Below are 15,000 nucleotides of genomic sequence, written 5' to 3'. Positions count from 1 at the left end.
ACAACAAGAGCTTTAATCAACCAAAGAGGAGGCGCGAGGGGAGGAGGAGGGCATAAAAATGAAAGAGAAGAAGGACGGAAGGGGGTGAAGCGAGTGTTCATTCAACAGGGGTATGAGGAGGAGAAGGAGGACCAAGAGTGGGAGGAAGTGGAAGAGGAGGAGAGAGAGATTGAGAAAGAAAGAAAGAGGAGAAGAAAGCAGGACGAGAGAAAGGAGGAGGGGGAAGAACAAGAGAGATAAATGAAGGGTAATGAGGAGGAGAAGGTGGGCAAGCGAGGACAATAGAGCCTGATGAGGAGAGAGAGAGGACAATCACAGTGATGACGGAAATGTAAACTCTTGAGTTTGAGACTGAGTCCATCAGCGAAGCATGATCGCCTGTCAGTCACCTGTCAGTCACATGTCAGTCACCTGTCAGTCACATGTCAGTCACATGTCAGTCACATGTCAGTCACATGTCAGTCACATGTCAGTCACCTGAGTAAAATGAATCTGAGTTTCAGACAGTTTAATTGATACAACGATTCATTGATTCATCAGAAATGTGAGATTTGTTGATCTCCCCTCATGTGAACATCCTTCCTCTGCTCCTCTTCATCACTCATTCTTTCACTCTTTTCTCGCTCTGTGTTTTCTGTCCGACTTGTCCAGTCATGTCTGTGTGTGTGTGTGTATGTGTATGTGTATGTGTATGTGTGTGTGTGTGTGTGTGTGTGTGTGTGTGTCTGAAAACGTGTGTGTGTACCGGCTGTTTCCTTAGCAACCAAAGAATGTTCTAGAACAAACATGGCGGGAGGTCGAGCTGCACACGGGAGACTGTCAGACTGCAGGTTTACACGGTGACCCAGGAAACATCGTGGACTCAGTCAGACTGAAACCTCTGGATGAACTTTGGAGTGTTGATAGATGCACAACGTTTATTATTGTTATTGTTATTATTGTTTTTGTTATCACCGCTTATCCTGGTCGGGTCGCGGGTGCAAACTCTAAGAGCGCAGAGTTTGTGACAGAGGGAAGAAGACAGAAAAACAAACTGCTGATCTCCATCGTGTCTCTGCGTATCTCTAGCTCGTTAACCTCCCGCCCCCCGCTCACCTGTCGGCCAATCACAGACGACCCCTGCCGTCTGGAAACCAATCACTTCAGACCCAGCGCACACACACACACACACACACACACACAGATGGAGGGGGTAATTCTATTACCAGAGTTTTATTGAAACGTGAGGAGAGGCAGCTGCAGCGTATTGAGAAGATTTACACAAATAACACACACACACACACACACACGTGTGTGTGTGTGTGTGTGTGTGTGACGTGTTTACTGTCTTCCTGCAGTGATTTCAGGATCTGACTGGAAGTTAAAATGTCTGAAACAGGTCGACATGAACCATCAGATAGGCGTCTCCACTGTTTGTAAAAGCAGTGTGATCCTATAGAAGTCTATGAGAACATGCTCCTCCTCCTCTCCTGATGTATTCCCTCAGTAAACATGTTCCTGATGAGTTTCTGGTCTCAGTCTCTAGTTTCAAGTCTTCTTCAACACAGCATGATGTTCATTTAGTCACTGATGCTCCCATTGAGAGTCACACAGACCAGGAAGAGGGGAGGGGTTAGGGCGGGGCTACCTGTGATTGACAGGTTGATACCACAGCGACATGATAATTGTCTTTTTAATGAGAACATTTTGTATAAAGCCTGTTTTTAACTAGCTATCATTAGCATCATAATCAATAACACAGTTAATGTGAGTTATGGATGCACCTAGCTACACCTTCTCATCCAAAGATGGACGCTTCTGACTCCAGAACACCAAGAAAAGTAGAGACACACAGACAGAAGGAGGATTAGATGGACTGTTACACGTAAATTAGTTTCAATTTAATGTAAATGAAAACATTCAGCTTCATGACGTTTTACTGGTTGAGCTAGGCTTTGTGCTAAGCTAGGCTAAGCTAACCACGTCCTATCAGAGTGCACAGACATGAAACTGATTTCCATCTGAACCACGAGAGGCTTCAACAAAATGTCAGTGTGTTAGACTGACCGGCCAATAGGGAGCCAGCCTGTCAGTGTGACCTCTCCTCTGATTGGCTGGATCTCAGTCACAGTTGCTCTGCGTGTTTGAACTCCCTGAATGAGGCTTTAATTGGTTTTGGCAGGATGCTGATAGTGGCTTTATACTGGACACACACTCACACTCACACACACACACACACACACACACACACACACACACACACACCCAGAGCCGTGTCATGTTCAAAGGATGCATGAATCTCCTGCATGCCGACACGCTGATAAACCCTTTAACACACTAATTAACCCTGACACACACACACAAAAACACACACTGAAATGCAGAGATAAACACACACACACACACACACACACACACACAAACAGTTTATATTATTTATTTGCCAAAGACCAAACTTCAAACACTCTCTCTCTTTATATGTTTCTCACTCTCGTTCGCCCTCTTTCCCTCGCTCACCTTTAAACACTGTTTACCTGTTGGCTCGACCGCAGCTGTGTGTGTTTGTGAGTGTATGTGTGTGTGTGTTTGTATTTTTTAACACACAAAAAGTGGTTTTGACCTCCAGGTCTCTGTAACACAGAAAGGCATTGTGGGAGTTATCACACAACAGACAGACATTGTGTGTGTGTGTGTGTGTGTGTGTGTGTGCATGTGTGTTTATATTTGCCTTCAAGCTTCACTGTGTGTGTGTGTGTGTGTGTGTGTGTGTGTGTGTGTGTGTTTTACTGTGTACAGCTGGCAGTGAGCTGATAACAGCCCTATTAGAAATATTAATATACCCTGAACCCCACGGAGACACACGCACACAAATACACACACACAAATACACACAAGGCATTTGTGTGTGTGTATTTGTGTGTGTGTGTGTGTGTGTGTGTTTGTTCCCTCTGGTCATCTCTTGTTGGAGCAAATCCATTCAAAGCCTGAATTCGTGGCATTTCATTGGCCGAAAGCTGTAACTGAAAACCGGGCCTCATGCACGCCTGAAGTACTAAAAACGCAACCAGAGCAAACAAGAGAACCTCAAAGTACCTGAGAACACAACAGAGAAAGAACCACCTGTCTGCAGGTAAAGAAAGGCAGGAGAAACACCTGTCTGCAGGTAAAGAAAGGCAGGAGAAACACCTGTCTGCAGGTAAAGAAAGGCAGGAGAACCACCTGTCTGCAGGTAAAGAAAGGCAGGAGAAACACCTGTCTGCAGGTAAAGAAAGGCAGGAGAACCACCTGTCTGCAGGTAAAGAAAGGCAGGAGAAACACCTGTCTGCAGGTAAAGAAAGGCAGGAGAAACACCTGTCTGCAGGTAAAGAAAGGCAGGAGAAACACCTGTCTGCAGGTAAAGAAAGGCAGGAGAAACACCTGTCTGCAGGTAAAGAAAGGCAGGAGAAACACCTGTCTGCAGGTAAAGAAAGGCAGGAGGACCACCTGTCTGCAGTGAAAGAAAGGCAGGAGAACCACCTGTCTGCAGGTAAAGAACGGCAGGAGAACCACCTGTCTGCAGGTAAAGAACGGCAGGAGAACCACCTGTCTGCAGGTAAAGAACAGCAGGAGAACCACCTGTCTGCAGGTAAAGAACAGGTTTAGTGCCTAGTCTACATCACTACTGCAGGGCTAACATTACCTTCACTTTCCGAGCACACCTTTGGGGGAAGACGAGGAGTCCTGAGTAGAACCTGTGTTCCTCTAAAACACACGAGTCAGTTGAAGGGAATCAGTGATCAGGAAGCTGAAAGATCCAGAAAACACTGGAGGGAATATACTGGAACCTCCTGCAGATGTCTGTACTACGATGTTTAGCTGACTGCCAATGGAGCCAACATATCCCATGAGCCTTAGCAACAAAGGTGTATTCAAAGTTTTATGGGAGTTTTTAAGGGGTGACAAAATGTGCCTTCATCATGTTACTTGTCCAGCAGTGGATAGGAGCGTCTTTCATTCAATCTCATACAGTCTGTTGCTAGGTTAGGTGTGTTGGCTGTGGGGTGAATTAGCCTCAAAATAAGACTGTAACTATAAATATCAGTGATCTCAGAGTTTGGATCGGACTGTCTGCTGTTTATTTTTAACTTACAGTGAGCCGAGGTTTTACCGCTCCTGACTCACCAAACCCAGAGGAAGAACATTGAAACTGAACAACATTGAAATCTGAGTGAAGCAGAGGAAAGGAAGGAAGTGTGTTAGCAGGCGCACTCAGTGCTCAGCTCCTCATTTGTCTGCAGTAACAAACTGCTAACGAGTCGCTAAGTCAGAGAAACAATTAAGTCAGAGGAAAATATTCACTGTCCAAAGGCTGAACCACAGTGTGTGTTTGTGTGTGTGTGTGTGTGTGTGTGTGTGTGTGTGTGTGTGTGTGTGTGTGTGTGGCAGTAAAGGGTATTAGAGAAGATTACTGTTGTTCACACTGACAGCAGAGAGAGAGAGAGAGCGCTACATGGTTCAGATTAGATTGAACTTGTACCATTTATAAGAACATTAAATGGAGCCTGCAATCACTGGTCAATCGATGCCTCGCTGCTGCTGCTGCTGTGTGTGTGTGTGTGTGTGTGTGTGTGCGGCTGCAGTATTAAACCAGACGAGTTGCAGCGGAGAACAGCGGCTGTATTGAGTTTTTTTCTCCAGCTTAGACCGCCTGCTCTCTCTGAGGGAACACATGCAGAACTACCATTTAAAAAGTGTCTATTTTAAAAGGATTGCTGTAAGGCTCTGGGTCCGGGCAGATTCACATTATAAAGCACTGCTAGCACCCGCTTAAAACCACCACATCCATGTTCACTAAAATAGACCACGTACTGAGCGAGGTGCTTTTGTTTCCAACACAGCTGTGCTCACAATCCCAGCTTTTAGTCAAAAACATTCCACTTCAAATAAGAAACTTGGAACAGTGTTTTTGTCTAATAGGGTACCATACAATCTCAGACCCCCAGGTCTGACCATAACTCCACCAACTGCACAATTTTGAAAAATGCTCAAAGTGGGCAAGGGGCTGAGAGGGGGGTGGATGTGTCTGGCAGCTCAGTGACGTCCCCTCCCCTGGCCACAGAAAAAGGGAGAGCGACACAGAGTCACAAGGCACATGTACCACAGAGGTACCACTCTCCCCTCCAGAGTCCCCTGAAGAGCACTTCAGTGTGGTGGAGGGCCGTGGTGGTCCCCAGCCCTATCAGGTCAAGCTGTTGGCTCCAGCCCAACTAACGCCTGAAGCCGGAGCTTTCTGAACCGAGGCAATGCAAGTGTGCATGCGCTGACCGCGCGTGCAGCCTGATACAGTTATTTCTGATTCTGAAGAGAATCACGAATTACGTTAGCTAGAAGGCTAATGTAGAGTGTGCGAGTAAAAATAGTGTAACTCTAGAGAATGATGTGTCTCGATACGGATATATTTGGAAATGAGCGCGATTTCACAGACTCCCTCTCAAAGACTGGGCCGGATGATGGTGCAACTGGGGATGATGGTGCTACTGGGGATAATGGTGCTACTGGGGGTAATGGTGCTACTGGGGATGATGGTGCTACTGGGGATGATGGTGCTACTGGGGGTAATGGTGCTACTGGGGATGATGGTGCTACTGGGGGTAATGGTGCTACTGGGGATAATGGTGCTACTGGGGATGATGGTGCTACTGGGGATGATGGTGCTACTGGGGGTAATGGTGCTACTGGGGATGATGGTGCTACTGGGGATAATGGTGCTACTGGGGATGATGGTGCTACTGGGGATAATGGTGCTACTGGGGATGATGGTGCTACTGGGGATAATGGTGCTACTGGGGATAATGTTGATACTGCAGATGATGGTGCTACTGGGGGTAATGGTGCAAATGGGGATAATGGTGCAACTGGGGATGATGGTGCTACTGGGGGTAATGGTGCTACTGGGGATGATGGTGCTACTGGGGATAATGGTGCTACTGGGGATGATGGTGCTACTGGGGATAATGGTGCTACTGGGGATAATGTTGATACTGCAGATGATGGTACTACTGGGGGTAATGGTGCAAATGGGGATAATGGTGCAACTGGGGATGATGGTGCTACTGGGGATAATGGCGCTACTGGGGGTAATGGTGCAAATGGGGATAATGGTGCTACTGGGGATGATGGTGCTACTGGGGATAATGGTGCTACTGGGGATGATGGTGCTACTGGGGATAATGGCGCTACTGGGGGTAATGGTGCTACTGGGGATAATGTTGATACTGCAGATGATGGTGCTACTGGGGGTAATGGTGCAAATGGGGATAATGGTGCAACTGGGGATGATGGTCAACTGGGGATGATGGTCAACTGGGGATGATGGTGCTACTGGGGATAATGGTGCTACTGGGGATAATGTTGATACTGCAGATAATGGTGCTACTGGGTTGATGGTGCTGCTGGTGCTTCTGGTGTGTACCAGTTCTAATACACACGTAATCACACACCTGGTATGACTGTTGTCTGTTGGGTCACATGAGAGAAATTTTGTGAGTACTGCTGAACACACAGTAACGCACAGTAACACACACACACACACACACACACACCCACACACAGTACTACACTACATCTCAACACACACACACACAAGCAGCGCTACACCACCACTTCACACCGTCTCACACACAGATAGAGTATCAGCAGCTGCCTACAGATCTTAAATTGCAGTTGGAGTCCTGCCGTCACACACAACCTGCTCCATCTGTCTCTCTCTCTCCCTGTCTTCCGCTGCCTCGCTCGTCCGGCCTCTCTGTGGTGGAGGGTTAGTTAGATTTAATGCCCTGCCTCGCCTGCTCACTGCTCCACATATCAGCCGGGAGGAGATCGAACCACAGAGAGGAGTGTGTGTGTGTGTGTGTGTGTGTGTGTGTGTGTGTGTGTGAATGTATGTGTCCTTTGGGAGAGAAGCTGTTTGCTCTCTGATTGCCTGGATTGGCTGCAATTAGTCACAGACACACAGACACACAGACACACACACACACACACACACACACACACACACACACACACACACACACACACCTCCCCTTTTATTGAAAAGAAAGGAAGTGACAAACTCCCTCCTCTCTCCTTTCCTCTCCCCTCATCTCCTTCTTGGCTGGCTAATCCGTAGTTCTCCTCCTCCTCCGCCTCCTCAGGGAGTGACGATAGTCCTGTTGGGTCGTAACATTACTTTGGGGGAGGTTTTGTTGAGCAGGTGCAACATAATAAACTATCTTTTGCATCGATAACAAAGCATACTCTGGGACCGTTTGAGACAAGTTTGAAGCTTGTGGATGGATGATGGTGCAACGTCACCACTAATGTAGCGTTGTATCGAACCCGTGTGGTGAAGAGAGAGCTGAGCAGGAGGGCAAAGCTTTCCATTTACCAGTGGATCTACATTCCCACCCTCACCTGTGGTCTACATGCTTTGGGTATTGACTCAAAACATGAGGTCGTGGATACAAGCGGTTGGAATGAGTTTTCCTCTGCAGGGTGTGAGGCTCAGCCTCACAGATAAAATGAGTTCAGACATCCAGGGTGAAGTCAGAGTAAAGCCTTCGCATTTAAAGGAGCTAGTTGGGGTGGTTCACAGTTTGATCAGGTTGCCTTCTAGGCGCCTCCCTTCGGAGGTTTACTTGGCACGTCCAACTGGGAGGAGACCCCGGGTAGACCCAGAGCTCGCTGGGTGATTATATGTCTCTCCTCTGGCCTGGGAACTCCTCTAGGAAGAGCTGGGAAATATTGCTTTGGAGAGGGGCATCTGGACTTACTTGCTTAGCTTGCTGCCACTGTGACCCGAGGGTAAGTGAAGAGAATGGATGGATGAACAAAGCAGTAGTTCAAGAGTGAAGGGCGCCCTTGTCAGGTCTCACTTCCATGCCATGCAATGCACTCTCTCTCACTTCGTCCTCTTTGGGGCAGGACATAGCAGCATGGATTGCTGCTTTCTCTGCTGCCAAAGAAAGGAGTCCGGGCCTTACTGTAGAAGTGGAGGCCAGGTACCCTCCTCTAAAAAGATTGTAAGAGCCTTAGCAAACAGTCGTTGTACAGATCAGAGGACGACTATGATCTTATAACGTCAGTGTGGGGGTTGTCTCTTTGGACCAGGAGAAAGTGTGTGACAGGATGGATCCCTCATCTGCTCTTGGGGCTTCTTTAACTGGTTGCTGGCTCAGGTTGTTTTTTTGTACTTTAACGCACAGTTTACACTGACAGGTGAACTTTTTATCTGGTTCTGCCAAGGTCGCTATCTGGCCGACACGCAGGAGCCACACTCAGACTGACGGCAGTGAGGAGCTGGTGGCTGTTCTGGAGGGGCCGTCAGAGACCCTACAGGTTAGGTGGGAGCATAGAGCTGTGAACTTGTGAAAGGGTTTGGTTTTATTCTCAGACTTTTTGCCCTTGCCTGATGCTGTGACAGGGATCTGGTTCCTCTTGTAATGGTTCAATAAAGGGACTCTGAAAGCTAAATATCTCCCCCTTTCTCCCCCCCTCTCCTCCTTTCCCCTCTCTCCTCCCCCTCCTCTCTCCTCCTCCCCAATAAATCACATTAAACAGGACAGTAACCACCTCCTCTCTGTGTGTCCTCGCTCAGCCTGTCTCTCACGTGATTGGCTCAGTGATTTAAGAGCGCTGCATTCTCATTCGTCAGCGGCTTAACCTCTGTGAGCATGTGACAAACGGCTCACACACAGCAGCACCCACAGTAACACGGTGTTATCTCTCCGGGCTCAGTGTTTCTGTCCGTCCATAACTCAGAGCAGAAACTGTGGCAGGTCAATAGTAGATAACACAAAAGCTGCTGCAGCCTTTTCTCTCTCATGCTGCCTTCAGGTACAAAGACTCAACCTGAGGAGCTGCATTAAAGGGAAAATACAATGCTTCATTATGGGAAGTCCACTTTCTCTCTTTCTCTACAACAAACAGACTATCTCTGCACTAAGTCCAAACTGTGTTGGCTGTCTGGTATCATCAGCTGAACCTGCAGCTCCTCTCAGCTTTATCATGAGTTATAGCTCATTGTTTATCTGTTTGCTGTTCTGGTTGATTCTCAGCGCTCTCACAGAGGAAGAGGAAACGGTTTAAAGTCACTGTACAATACCGGCTTAGCATCAAACAACATAGTTACATTAAGAGACTAGCAGGTGAACTAAGTGAAGCATTTAGAGGCTACAACGACTTAACCCAGGTGGTGGTGGAGACCAAACACAAAGCTAAAAGAGAAAGAATATTGCTCTTAAGCTATGTTGAGACCGACTCTCTCAAAACGGATGTGAGGGCTTAAAAGGGCCGAACAGAGAATATCTCAGCAGGAGGACGATAACGGCAGGCTAAACAGCTCCGTGGCTAATATGACAGATACCACCTCAAAACAAGGGAACAGCTTCATATCAAGAGAACTACAGCAGAAGGAACTCAATCAGAATTAAGGGTGTCCCAGAGGAGGCGGAGAAAAGCACAGGCATGGTGGACTTTGTCAAGGAGATGCTTCGTGGGCTATTTAAGGAAACGCCTGACGTGGTCCAGAATTTGGACATTGAGAGAGCCCACCGGACACCGACGAACCGACAAGGAAAGGAATATCCCCAACAACGGCCGCGCCCCAATTCTGGTGAAATTCCTGCGCAACACTGACCATGAGGGGGTGCACGCCCGAGGAACATTTACTTGGAACAGGCGTAAGGTGGACTTTTTTCAGGACTTCTCCAAAGAGGTACAGGAGTTCACCACATCTGCATGAAGAGAGGCCTGGGCTACTCTCTGCAATACCCGCCGTGTTCTTGGTGGCGATCAACGGAACCAAACGCCGTTTTGAGGATGCAGAGGCGAGGCGGTATGTTTCACACCAGCACCCAGCTGAAGAGGCTGAGTAGCATGCACAGAACTTAACAATGTAAAAGCTTTCTGAGTCAGCTATGACACCACACAGATGTAAGAGTTTATAGTGTAAAGTTGTACGTTTGCTAAATGTGGGACTTTCAATTTTTGGGGGAGAGAGAGTACATGTTTACATTTTACGCACACACACCTGTTGCCTGTTGTGATATATCCCTGGTTGTTACAAGGTTTATTTGTTCTCTTTGGGATTTCATCCAGTGAACCACTAATGCCTTGGCTACTTGGATAATTTTTAAGGACAGATGCACATTGGGCTCTGTGATCATTTTTATTTAAATTTTAATATTCTCTTTTACTTTATCAGTATTTCACTTGATTTTTTCTTTCTTCTTTCATATGATAGAGCCTAATTACATTTTGAGGCTGATGTCTTGGACTTAAAAGTTTAGCTAAACTAACAAAGCAAATGACTGGACTCTAGTTGTTTACATCTGCCGTTGGAGCAGCGACACCCGGGGGACCTTCACCACTTCACACGCATGAAGGTTGTCCGGGGGGTCTTAGGCCATGTCCACACGTTTTGAAAAAGTTTTCCGTAAACACGGCGCCGTCTCAGGAAATGTTTGCGTCCCCACGAAACCGCTGAAACGCTGTTATATATACAACCGGCCTGTGGGTGGCGCTGTAACGCAGCCACACAAATACAACAAACCGGAGAAGAAGAAATAGAGCATGCGTATAAGTGTAACAACAAAGACCGCGGAGAACAACCAGAAGGGTGGGTCAAAGAGCATGTGAAGTATGCTGTTCTCCATGTCCTCTTCTTGCTGGCGGTGGTAGACGAGGAGAAGAAGATTTTGCTGTAATAGCGATATCAAGCTAAGTAGCTTCTGCGGAACGAGCGCGACACTGTAGTCCGCCATAGTTGTTGTTGTTGTTGGGGGTGGTGGGGTTAGCGCATGCGCGACGTACGGAGGCGGCGCGATTCAAGAAAGATCCGTATAGGCTGTACACACGGAAACGCCAGGGTGGCGTTCAAGGATTTATCCACTCTGGGAGGCGGTTTCAAAAGTTAGCGTACACGGGCTCCTGAAACGCCGGTTCCCTGTGGACGAAACGACCATACGACAAAAAACTTTGGCGTTTACTCCTAAACCCGTCTCCGTGTGGACATGGCCTTAGAGCTTTCGGGCTTGACATTGCAGGGAGGGGATCTGGGGTGGGGGAGAAGGGGTATTCTTGAGGGTGGGTTTGTTAGGGTAGGGACCACCAGTCATCTATTTGTGGACTATGTTGTTTACTCCAATCTATCACTTGGTTTCAAATACTTTAAACTACTGGCTGGATATTTTCTACTGATGATAATATAATATATTTAGTTTACTTCCTGGAATGTAAATGGAATGGGGTCTTTTAAAAAGAGACGTAAAACACTGGACTATTTAAAGCAAAAACAATCGGACAATGCTCCAGGAACTTCCAAAACTCAGAATGCAATTCAATCCCTCTGGAAACACAGTGGCATACATGGTATATGGAGGCTGCTCGCAACTATACATTTTTCTCAAACAGGCACTCCGTTTACTCTTGTATTGATTATTTTCTTATAACACTCTCTAATTGATAGTACTGGGGCCTGTAGTATTGGAGCAATAGCCATTTCTGACCACGCCTTTAACCTGTTCTTTGAAACCAACAGAGACAGCGCAAAACAAGCTTTGTCTGGGACGCCTTCAAAGCTTACATTAAGGGGTCTTAATTCAACAGACTGCCACAGTCAAGAAGCTTGATCAGGAAAAATCCACAGGTATGAGAGTGAAATTAAAAACTACCCCCACCGACTCTTGTCTCTCAGACTTAGTCAAAGTAAAATATGAACTTCATAAAATATTCTCTAAGAAAGCTGAGTACTCTCTTTTTAGACTCAAACAAAAATGGGATGAGCCGGGAGACAAGGCAGGAAACTTTTGGCTAGTCAGTTAAAGGCCAGGGAAGCTTCTCGTCAAATTGCAGAGGTTAAAGACAAAATAGGCAAACTTGCCATCACCCATGGGGAGATAAATCTAACATTTAAAGAGTACTATGAAGAACTATACTCCTCAGACGGTCAGCTAGACACTGATAAAACTAGAGCTTTTTTTGAGTAGCTGAATCTGCCTAAACTCTCCGATGAGGACATGCAGTGGCTGGACCAGCCCATAACAGCCGATGAATATACTATAAAGTCACTACCAAACGGCAAAACTCCTGGTACAGACGGAATACCATGTGAATCTTACAAAACATTTGCTGAGCAGCTCTCCCCTGAATTGCTAAAGGCTTTTGATGCAGCCTTCAAGGAAGGCGAGCTCCCACCTTCAATGACTGAGGCGGTAATCACTCTAATTCTGTAAAGGGGAAAGACCCACAAGAATGTGGGAGCGACCGACATATCTCGCTTCTATGCTGTGACGGGAAACTGCTTACAAAACTGTTAGCGTTAAGAGTTAACCACATTATAAAAAGTATTATCCACCCAGACCAAGAAGGGTTTGTCAAAGGTCGTAAATCTTCCGACAACCTTAGATGTCTTTTGCACATAATGTGGAGAGCCAAAGGTCTTCTATCCTCGGTGGCAGCCTTGTCTCTGGATGTTGAAAAGGTGTTTGACCGTGTCAGCTGGGACTACTTGAACTTCACTCTTAAAACATTCGGTTTTGGTGACTGGCTCCAGGACATCATCAAGCTCATATATAAACACCCCAGGTCAATGTAACTGCTAATGGACTGAGGTCGGCCCCCCCCCTTCCCCATTGCTGTTTATTATAGCACTCACACTGCTAGCTGAAGCAACAAGAACCCACACAGCTATCAAGAGAGTAAGACTGGGGCAGCAAGAGCACAAACGTTTAATTTTTGCAGATGATCTATTGGTCGTAATGTCACACCCCTAAGACTCAATTCCCCCTCTCCTAAATACAGTTGAGAAATGTTCTGAAATTTCAGGGTACGAGGTGAACCGGAGTAAATCTGAGGTAATGCCCCTATCAGGACTCTGCCAAAAAAAAAGATTTCCATGAATGGACATTCCAATGGGTTCACAAAAACATGAAGTATCTCGGTCAATATGGTAAAGGATAATTTTGACCCGCTCCTGCAGAAGGTTCAGCTTCTCTTTCAAAGCTGGGACAAGCTCCTTATCTCCTTGTGGGGTCGTGTTCAGGTTATAAAAATGGTTGTCGCCCAAAAACTGATATACCTCATAAGTATGTTGCAGTTGAACATCCCTGCAAATATCTTTCAATCCATTGATAGAATGTTCACTGAATTCATATGGGTGGGGGAAAGAGCTAGAATGAAACTACAGGCCACAACGCGTAAAGGAGGACTTAGACTTCCCAAAATGTAACTCTATCAGGAGGCCTTTCAAACAGCCCAAATAGGATCGCTCTTATCAGAACGTAACAACAGACCAACACGGTTGCTATAGAACAGGAACTGAATAACTGCTGTGGAGCAGCTGACGATCTAAGCCAGAAATCTTCCCCCTTCTTCACGAAATCAGCATCTCCCTGGAACAACCCTTTATTGAGGATAGGAGGGGAATCATTCTACTAAAGGGACTGGTACAACAAGGGCATCAAACATAGAGAGTGTCTCTACCAGGAGAATATTTTGAAATCCTTTGAGATATTAAAAGATCAGTTTTATCTGCAGAAAAAAGATTTCTGGAGATATCTCCAACTTAGAAGCTGTCTACTTAAAGTTGGTGAGATGAAATGTAAACCTCCGCAACAATCAGTACAGAAGACCACATAACGCGTTTTTCTGCCACTCACAGACTCATACGCATATATAGTGTAAACACTGGAGGGTTGAAAGAGCTTCGGGGGTTACATTTGAGGAAGATTACTGGAGTACACTGGTAGAGCAGATGCTCCTTCCTATGAGAGATGCTAGATCTGTGCTGGAGATGCAGCTCCAGCCTAGGGGATATAGTGCACATGTTTTTTAGTTGCCCCTCATTGGTCACTTCCTGGCAAAAGATCACAGAGAAGATCAGCAACAGTCTAGGGACACTGGTAACTCTCGATCCAAGGTTATGCCTCTTGAACATCACAAATGGCATCAAAGGTGTGACCGCTGACTATCTGAGATGGCTACAGGTCGCCATTACCACTGCTAAGAGGGTCATACTTAGACATTGGAAAGAGAGTGAACTTCCAAATGATCAAGAATGGTATAATACCCGAGGGGAAACAGCTTCCTATGAGCGCCTCATTTACAAGATAAACAACAAACTGGATGTCTTCTTGGAAATCTGGGAACCTTTGCAGACACGTTCCGGGAACCAACACAGAGCAGTGACTAGCTCACAGCCCAGAGTTCTGGATTGGTTGTATTGGTTCGGGTTATAGGGGTGGGAGTAAATACAATACTGACTTCCGATTAGTTTTGCTGCAACCTTTATCTACCTTTATTTTATTTTATTTTAATTTGTGACATTTATTCACTGCTGTGCTTTGCTTTGTTGATTATGTTGTAAATGGGCTTTAAACGTTCCTTAATCACAATGTTTGCACAATGTCGACTCTTTGCAGGCGAAATAGCATGGGGACACAAGCAGGTGATGAGAATCTGTCCTACTTGCTTATTTATCTTTATTTTTTTATTTATCTACTTATTTTATTTATTTTCCCCTTGTTTTTGAGTATTTTGTTTTTCATCATTTATTGTCTTGTAATCAGTTATTGTTGGTGTATATTACTTTGGCTGTTAAGGTTGAGGTTGTTGTATGCATTCTGAAAACAATAAAAAGCATGATTGGAAGCTGTGTTGAGACCACACGTTAGTTTCACCGCTGGATCATTTGTGTTCATTTGCTTTGATAAGCACAACCTGAGAATATTTTAGCCTCCAGATACGTCTAAAAAACCAAACTCCATCCTGTCTGTGTTCATACCATCACCTGTCCTCTCACAGCTGCTTAACCTCCCTCCTCCTCCTGAGCTGTGTCTGATGAACTCTCCTGCTGCTTCCAGCTCCTTCAGGCTGACCAGTGCCCAGTGTGATGAGCTGTTAGCTCGGATCAGTACCAGGATCTCTCTGATGGACACCAACTACCTGCGTTCTGTTTCAGCTGTGGAGCGCCTGTCCATCTGTCTCCGTTGAGTGGCAGTTTCA

At 46.2% G+C, this 15,000-nt stretch overlaps 1 protein-coding gene across 3 annotated transcripts in view; it reads right to left on the bottom strand.

Annotated features, from left to right (window-relative positions):
• The window catches only part of LOC138595723 (receptor-type tyrosine-protein phosphatase mu-like), a 155,801-nt gene that overhangs the window by 98,182 nt on the left and 42,619 nt on the right, over positions 1 to 15,000 (bottom strand). The window lies entirely within an intron of this gene.

The sequence above is a fragment of the Semicossyphus pulcher genome, unplaced genomic scaffold (assembly GCF_022749685.1).
Source record: "Semicossyphus pulcher isolate SPU_LCO1_2020_fin unplaced genomic scaffold, fSemPul1.0.p SCAF_18, whole genome shotgun sequence".
Taxonomy (NCBI): domain Eukaryota; kingdom Metazoa; phylum Chordata; class Actinopteri; order Labriformes; family Labridae; genus Semicossyphus; species Semicossyphus pulcher.
This window is presented reverse-complemented; position numbering and strand designations above follow the sequence as displayed.